At 33.3% G+C, this 10,000-nt stretch overlaps 2 non-coding genes across 2 annotated transcripts; both read left to right on the forward strand.

Moving 5' to 3' along the window:
* The first annotated feature begins 580 nt into the window (after positions 1-580).
* On the forward strand, positions 581-759 carry LOC119559072. The gene has a single exon (XR_005220638.1). It is a non-coding gene; the product is annotated as a 5.8S ribosomal RNA (ribosomal RNA).
* A 401-nt stretch (positions 760-1,160) lies between these two features.
* LOC119559074 lies at positions 1,161-5,131 on the forward strand. Its single transcript, XR_005220640.1, has one exon. It is a non-coding gene; the product is annotated as a large subunit ribosomal RNA (ribosomal RNA).
* The last annotated feature ends 4,869 nt before the right edge of the window (positions 5,132-10,000 follow it).

A 10,000-nucleotide genomic window follows, 5' to 3' on the forward strand; every position in this document is an offset into this window, starting at 1 on the left:
TATAAATTGCCAAAAATATGATCTTTTATAGATCAAATATAAAATTTCGAACAAGCAAATCGAAATAATAATTGTAATAATAAATATATTATTGCATTAAATAAGAGATAAATAAATAAGCAAAAGCAAACAAATAACAAATTCGAACAAGCAAATCGAAATTATTAAATTTATTTAATATTATTATTATATTGTATATTAAATGCAATTAATTAATAAAACACTGTGTGTATATGGACCATAATATACACGCGTTGCGATATGTATTGTTCATCTCAGTTATGCGCATACATTGGATAATGCAACAACCTAAAATGTACAATGTTGTACCTGATTATTACAGGTTAATGTTTTATATAAATTTCAATATATATCGCTAAAAAAAAGTATTAATACCGTAAATGCCATTTAAAAAATACTTGATATATTATTGGTTATATGAAACTAAGACATTTCGCAGCATTCGTTTTAGGTATAAAAATCAATTTATTGAAGGAATTGATATATGCCAGTAAAATGGTGTATTTTTAATTTCTTTCAATAAAAACATATATGACAAAATTACCAAACCAATATATAAAACTCTAAGCGGTGGATCACTCGGCTCATGGGTCGATGAAGAACGCAGCAAACTGTGCGTCATCGTGTGAACTGCAGGACACATGAACATCGACATTTTGAACGCATATCGCAGTCCATGCTGTTATGTACTTTAATTAATTTTATAGTGCTGCTTGGACTACATATGGTTGAGGGTTGTAAGACTATGCTAATTAAGTTGTTTATATAAATTTTATAATGAAATTTTATAAGCATATGGTATATTATTGGATAATAATAATTTAATTATTATATTATTCATAATATTAACAAATATATGAAAAACATTATCTCACATTAGTAAATAATTTGAATGTGAAAAACGAAGAGAAATATTTTCTTTTTCAATCAAATAATACTGAGAAATGTCTAGCATAAAAAATTTATCTAGAATTGTCTCTTATTAAAGATTAGTAAATAGAAAGCCGTTGACAATATTATTATTCTTCGTTGATTCGTTAGACCAAACAAATGCCATACAAATATATAAAATATATAACGAATTTAATAAAATGTTTTATCATTATATATAAAGAATTAATTGCAAAAAAAGTTATACACAACCTCAACTCATATGGGACTACCCCCTGAATTTAAGCATATTAATTAGGGGAGGAAAAGAAACTAACCAGGATTTTCTTAGTAGCGGCGAGCGAAAAGAAATCAGTTCAGCACTAAGTCACTTTGTCTATATGGCAAATGTGAGATGCAGTGTATGGAGCGTCAATATTCTAGTATGAGAAATTAACGATTTAAGTCCTTCTTAAATGAGGCCATTTACCCATAGAGGGTGCCAGGCCCGTATAACGTTAATGATTACTAGATGATGTTTCCAAAGAGTCGTGTTGCTTGATAGTGCAGCACTAAGTGGGTGGTAAACTCCATCTAAAACTAAATATAACCATGAGACCGATAGTAAACAAGTACCGTGAGGGAAAGTTGAAAAGAACTCTGAATAGAGAGTTAAACAGTACGTGAAACTGCTTAGAGGTTAAGCCCGATGAACCTGAATATCCGTTATGGAAAATTCATCATTAAAATTGTAATATTTAAACAATATTATGATAATAGTGTGCATTTTTTCCATATAAGGACATTGTAATCTATTAGCATACAAAATTTATCATAAAATATAACTTATAGTTTATTCAAATTAATTTGCTTGCATTTTAACACAGAATAAATGTTATTAATTTGATAAAGTGCTGATAGATTTATATGAATACAGTGCGTTAATTTTTCGGAATTATATAATGGCATAATTATCATTGATTTTTGTGTTTATTATATGCACTTGTATGATTAACAATGCGAAAGATTCAGGATACCTTCGGGACCCGTCTTGAAACACGGACCAAGGAGTCTAACATATGTGCAAGTTATTGGGATATAAACCTAATAGCGTAATTAACTTGACTAATAATGGGATTAGTTTTTTAACTATTTATAGCTAATTAACACAATCCCGGGGCGTTCTATATAGTTATGTATAATGATATTTATATTATTTATGCCTCTAACTGGAACGTACCTTGAGCATATATGCTGTGACCCGAAAGATGGTGAACTATACTTGATCAGGTTGAAGTCAGGGGAAACCCTGATGGAAGACCGAAACAGTTCTGACGTGCAAATCGATTGTCAGAATTGAGTATAGGGGCGAAAGACCAATCGAACCATCTAGTAGCTGGTTCCTTCCGAAGTTTCCCTCAGGATAGCTGGTGCATTTTAATGTTATATAAAATAATCTTATCTGGTAAAGCGAATGATTAGAGGCCTTAGGGTCGAAACGATCTTAACCTATTCTCAAACTTTAAATGGGTAAGAACCTTAACTTTCTTGATATGAAGTTCAAGGTTATGATATAATGTGCCCAGTGGGCCACTTTTGGTAAGCAGAACTGGCGCTGTGGGATGAACCAAACGTAATGTTACGGTGCCCAAATTAACAACTCATGCAGATACCATGAAAGGCGTTGGTTGCTTAAAACAGCAGGACGGTGATCATGGAAGTCGAAATCCGCTAAGGAGTGTGTAACAACTCACCTGCCGAAGCAACTAGCCCTTAAAATGGATGGCGCTTAAGTTGTATACCTATACATTACCGCTAAAGTAGATGATTTATATTACTTGTGATATAAATTTTGAAACTTTAGTGAGTAGGAAGGTACAATGGTATGCGTAGAAGTGTTTGGCGTAAGCCTGCATGGAGCTGCCATTGGTACAGATCTTGGTGGTAGTAGCAAATAATCGAATGAGACCTTGGAGGACTGAAGTGGAGAAGGGTTTCGTGTGAACAGTGGTTGATCACGAGTTAGTCGGTCCTAAGTTCAAGGCGAAAGCCGAAAATTTTCAAGTAAAACACAAATGCCATACAAATATAATTATATTATATAAATCAAGCTAATTAATATACTTGAATAATTTTGAACGAAAGGGAATACGGTTCCAATTCCGTAACCTGTTGAGTATCCGTTTGTTATTAAATATGGGCCTCGTGCTCATCCTGGCAACAGGAACGACCATAAAGAAGCCGTCGAGAGATATCGGAAGAGTTTTCTTTTCTGTTTTATAGCCGTACTACCATGGAAGTCTTTCGCAGAGAGATATGGTAGATGGGCTAGAAGAGCATGACATATACTGTTGTGTCGATATTTTCTCCTCGGACCTTGAAAATTTATGGTGGGGACACGCAAACTTCTCAACAGGCCGTACCAATATCCGCAGCTGGTCTCCAAGGTGAAGAGTCTCTAGTCGATAGAATAATGTAGGTAAGGGAAGTCGGCAAATTAGATCCGTAACTTCGGGATAAGGATTGGCTCTGAAGATTGAGATAGTCGGGCTTGATTGGGAAACAATAACATGGTTTATGTGCTCGTTCTGGGTAAATAGAGTGTCTGGCATTTATGTTGGTCACTTGTTCCCCGGATAGTTTAGTTACGTAGCCAATTGTGGAACTTTCTTGCTAAAATTTTTAAGAATACTAATTGGGTTAAACCAATTAGTTCTTATTAATTATAACGATTATCAATTAACAATCAATTCAGAACTGGCACGGACTTGGGGAATCCGACTGTCTAATTAAAACAAAGCATTGTGATGGCCCTAGCGGGTGTTGACACAATGTGATTTCTGCCCAGTGCTCTGAATGTCAAAGTGAAGAAATTCAAGTAAGCGCGGGTCAACGGCGGGAGTAACTATGACTCTCTTAAGGTAGCCAAATGCCTCGTCATCTAATTAGTGACGCGCATGAATGGATTAACGAGATTCCTACTGTCCCTATCTACTATCTAGCGAAACCACAGCCAAGGGAACGGGCTTGGAATAATTAGCGGGGAAAGAAGACCCTTTTGAGCTTGACTCTAATCTGGCAGTGTAAGGAGACATAAGAGGTGTAGAATAAGTGGGAGATATTAGACTTCGGTTTGGTATCGCCAATGAAATACCACTACTCTTATTGTTTCCTTACTTACTTGATTAAATGGAACGTGTATCATTTCCTAGCCATTATACGGATATATTTATTATATCTTATGGTATTGGGTTTTGATGCAAGCTTCTTGATCAAAGTATCACGAGTTTGTTATATAATCGCAAACAAATTCTTTAATAAAACGGTGCATTTATGTATTTTTGATTTGAAAATTTGGTATAACTCCAATTACTCAGGTATGATCCAATTCAAGGACATTGCCAGGTAGGGAGTTTGACTGGGGCGGTACATCTCTCAAATAATAACGGAGGTGTCCCAAGGCCAGCTCAGTGCGGACAGAAACCACACATAGAGCAAAAGGGCAAATGCTGACTTGATCTCGGTGTTCAGTACACACAGGGACAGCAAAAGCTCGGCCTATCGATCCTTTTGGTTTAAAGAGTTTTTAACAAGAGGTGTCAGAAAAGTTACCATAGGGATAACTGGCTTGTGGCGGCCAAGCGTTCATAGCGACGTCGCTTTTTGATCCTTCGATGTCGGCTCTTCCTATCATTGTGAAGCAAAATTCACCAAGCGTTGGATTGTTCACCCATGCAAGGGAACGTGAGCTGGGTTTAGACCGTCGTGAGACAGGTTAGTTTTACCCTACTAATGACAAAACGTTGTTGCGACAGCATTCCTGCGTAGTACGAGAGGAACCGCAGGTACGGACCAATGGCACAATACTTGTTCGAGCGAACAGTGGTATGACGCTACGTCCGTTGGATTATGCCTGAACGCCTCTAAGGTCGTATCCGTGCTGGACTGCAATGATAAATAAGGGGCAATTTGCATTGTATGGCTTCTAAACCATTTAAAGTTTATAATTTACTTTATAAACGACAATGGATGTGATGCCAATGTAATTTGTAACATAGTAAATTGGGAGGATCTTTGATCACCTGATGCCGCGCTAGTTACATATAAAAGCATTATTTAATACAATGACAAAGCCTAGAATCAATTGTAAACGACTTTTGTAACAGGCAAGGTGTTGTAAGTGGTTGAGCAGCTGCCATACTGCGATCCACTGAAGCTTATCCTTTGCTTGATGATTCGATAATAAAGATGTTGCAAGCGGGCATAATCATTATGCTTGCTTGCAGCATCGCACGCCACTTTGTTTGTGGTGTGTAAGGTAGGGAAGAAGAAATATAAAAGACCTAAATTGGAAACATCAATATATAAGTAAATATTGAACAAACAAAATGTATCGTCATCTTATTAGTGACGCGATGATAAAGTGGCAAACATATTCCATGTATAAATATTCCTATGGTATTAAAATTCAAGTAAAGAGGACATATATAAAAGTTTGTATATATGGTTCATTCAATGGTAGCAGCGGTTGGTTGGTTGGTGTCTGCTCCTCTTATTGTTCAAAACTTATGTTATGGTAGCAAGTCTATATCGTCATATTATTAGTGACGCGAAAAAGTAGTGGCAAAACATATTCCATGTATAAATAAATATTCCTATGGTATTGAAATTCAAGTAAAGAGGCCATTCAAGTAAAGAGGACTTATATAAATATAAGTATATATAATGGTAGCAGCGCGGTTGGTTGGTTGGTGTGTCTGCTCCTCTTATTGTTCAAAACTTATGTTATGGTAGCAAGACTGTATCGTCATATTATTAGTGACGCGAAAAAGTAGTGGCAAAACATATTCCATGTATAAATATTCCTATGGTATTGAAATTCAACTAAAGAGGACATATAAAATTACTATCAATGGTAGCAGTGGTTGGTTGGTTGGTGGTTGGTTGGCGGCTGCTCCTATTATTGTTCAAGACTTATGTTATGGTAGCAAGTCTGTATCGTCATATTAATTATTAGTGACGCGAAAAAGTAGTGGAAATCATATTCCATGTATAAATAGATTCCTATGGTAATGAAATTTTCAAGTAAAGAGAGGACCATTCAAGTAAGAGGACATATAAAAAGTAAGTATATGTTCCTCCAATGGTAGCAGTGGTTGGTTGGTTGGCGGCTGATCCTCTTATTGTTCAAAACTTATTTTATCAATATGAGTTTGGCAATACAATAAAGAAGACCAATCTAATCCATATAAAACTAAATGTATTATATGGATATGCTTAGGAAACCCATATATTCATAAAAAAAAATTATGTATAGAAAATTATACATATATCTTTTATATAAATGAATCGTATGGATATCGCCTTATGGTAGGTATAATAACTTTTTAAGGCATAATAATGTATAATATAGAAAATATACATTGAAATATAAATGCATTTTTATAGATATGGCGGCATATAAGTGCCATATACACAAGAATAAATAATAGAATTTACCAATATATAATTAAAATGAGATATATAAACCTAGTGAGGGGCTGCACTAGTATATGAATCGTATGGATATGGCTTATAGGTATAATACCTATAAGGCATAATAATGTATAATATAATAAATATAAATTAAGATATGAATGAATTATATAAATATGGCATAGAAATGCCATATACATACATAAGAATAAATGGTAGAATTTACCCATATATCACTGAAACACGATATATAAACCTAATGATAGCTGGCACTAGTACTGTAAACATGCACGCAATAGTGCGTGGGGTAAAAAACTACTATAGGGAGGTGGTCGTTGGCGGGCCCCTCCTCGTATTGGTCAAAACTTATGTTATGCATATGAATTTGTCAATACTATATAGAACGCCAAGCATATCCATATAAACTATGGATATGCATAGAAATCCATACAAAAGTAAAAAAAAATTATGTATAGAAAAATATACATATATTTATATAAGTGAATCGTATGGATATGGCTTATAGGTATAATACCTATAAGGCATAATAATGTATAACAAGTAAATATACATTGAAATGTGAATGCATTGTATGGATATGGCATATAAATGCCATATATATAGAAATAAATTGTATATCAATGATATAACAATTATAAACCTAGTGAGGGGCGGCACTAGTGAATGAATCGTATGGATATGGCTTATAGGTATAATACCTATAAGGCATAATAATGTATAATATAATAAATATACATTAAGATATGAATGGATTGTATAAATATGGCATAGAAATGCCATATACATAAGAATAAATGGTAGAATTTACCCATATATCACTGAAACACGATATATAAACCTAGTGATAGCTGGCACTAGTACTGTAAACAGGCACGCAATAGTGCGTGGGGTAAAAAACTACTATAGGGAGGTGGTCGTTGGCGGGCCCCTCCTCGTATTGGTCAAAACTTATGTTATGCATATGAATTTGTCAATACTATATAGAACGCCAAGCATATCCATATAAACTATGGATATGCATAGAAATCCATACAAAAGTAAAAAAAAATTATGTATAGAAAAATATACATATATTTATATAAGTGAATCGTATGGATATGGCTTATAGGTATAATACCTATAAGGCATAATAATGTATAACAAGTAAATATACATTGAAATGTGAATGCATTGTATGGATATGGCATATAAATGCCATATATATAGAAATAAATTGTATATCAATGATATAACAATTATAAACCTAGTGAGGGGCGGCACTAGTGAATGAATCGTATGGATATGGCTTATAGGTATAATACCTATAAGGCATAATAATGTATAATATAATAAATATACATTAAGATATGAATGGATTGTATAAATATGGCATAGAAATGCCATATACATAAGAATAAATGGTAGAATTTACCCATATATCACTGAAACACGATATATAAACCTAGTGATAGCTGGCACTAGTACTGTAAACAGGCACGCAATAGTGCGTGGGGTAAAAAACTACTATAGGGAGGTGGTCGTTGGCGGGCCCCTCCTCGTATTGGTCAAAACTTATGTTATGCATATGAATTTGTCAATACTATATAGAACGCCAAGCATATCCATATAAACTATGGATATGCATAGAAAACCATACAAAAGTAAAAAAAAATTATGTATAGAAAAATATACATATATTTATATAAGTGAATCGTATGGATATGGCTTATAGGTATAATACCTATAAGGCATAATAATGTATAACAAGTAAATATACATTGAAATGTGAATGCATTGTATGGATATGGCATATAAATGCCATATATATAGAAATAAATTGTATATCAATGATATAACAATTATAAACCTAGTGAGGGGCGGCACTAGTGAATGAATCGTATGGATATGGCTTATAGGTATAATACCTATAAGGCATAATAATGTATAATATAATAAATATACATTAAGATATGAATGGATTGTATAAATATGGCATAGAAATGCCATATACATAAGAATAAATGGTAGAATTTACCCATATATCACTGAAACACGATATATAAACCTAGTGATAGCTGGCACTAGTACTGTAAACAGGCACGCAATAGTGCGTGGGGTAAAAAACTACTATAGGGAGGTGGTCGTTGGCGGGCCCCTCCTCGTATTGGTCAAAACTTATGTTATGCATATGAATTTGTCAATACTATATAGAACGCCAAGCATATCCATATAAACTATGGATATGCATAGAAAACCATACAAAAGTAAAAAAAAATTATGTATAGAAAAATATACATATATTTATATAAGTGAATCGTATGGATATGGCTTATAGGTATAATACCTATAAGGCATAATAATGTATAACAAGTAAATATACATTGAAATGTGAATGCATTGTATGGATATGGCATATAAATGCCATATATATAGAAATAAATTGTATATCAATGATATAACAATTATAAACCTAGTGAGGGGCGGCACTAGTGAATGAATCGTATGGATATGGCTTATAGGTATAATACCTATAAGGCATAATAATGTATAATATAATAAATATACATTAAGATATGAATGGATTGTATAAATATGGCATAGAAATGCCATATACATAAGAATAAATGGTAGAATTTACCCATATATCACTGAAACACGATATATAAACCTAGTGATAGCTGGCACTAGTACTGTAAACAGGCACGCAATAGTGCGTGGGGTAAAAAACTACTATAGGGAGGTGGTCGTTGGCGGGCCCCTCCTCGTATTGGTCAAAACTTATGTTATGCATATGAATTTGTCAATACTATATAGAACGCCAAGCATATCCATATAAACTATGGATATGCATAGAAATCCATACAAAAGTAAAAAAAAATTATGTATAGAAAAAAATATACATATATTTATATAAGTGAATCGTATGGATATGGCTTATAGGTATAATACCTATAAGGCATAATAATGTATAACAAGTAAATATACATTGAAATGTGAATGCATTGTATGGATATGGCATATAAATGCCATATATATAGAAATAAATTGTATATCAATGATATAACAATTATAAACCTAGTGAGGGGCGGCACTAGTGAATGAATCGTATGGATATGGCTTATAGGTATAATACCTATAAGGCATAATAATGTATAATATAATAAATATACATTAAGATATGAATGGATTGTATAAATATGGCATAGAAATGCCATATACATAAGAATAAATGGTAGAATTTACCCATATATCACTGAAACACGATATATAAACCTAGTGATAGCTGGCACTAGTACTGTAAACAGGCACGCAATAGTGCGTGGGGTAAAAAACTACTATAGGGAGGTGGTCGTTGGCGGGCCCCTCCTCGTATTGGTCAAAACTTATGTTATGCATATGAATTTGTCAATACTATATAGAACGCCAAGCATATCCATATAAACTATGGATATGCATAGAAATCCATACAAAATAAAAAAAAATTATGTATAGAAAAATATACATATATTTATATAAGTGAATCGTATGGATATGGCTTATAGGTATAATACCTATAAGGCATAATAATGTATAACAAGTAAATATACATTGAAATGTGAATGCATTGTATGGATATGGCATATAAATGCCATAT

The sequence above is a fragment of the Drosophila subpulchrella genome, unplaced genomic scaffold (genome assembly GCF_014743375.2).
Source record: "Drosophila subpulchrella strain 33 F10 #4 breed RU33 unplaced genomic scaffold, RU_Dsub_v1.1 Primary Assembly Seq163, whole genome shotgun sequence".
NCBI lineage: Eukaryota > Metazoa > Arthropoda > Insecta > Diptera > Drosophilidae > Drosophila > Drosophila subpulchrella.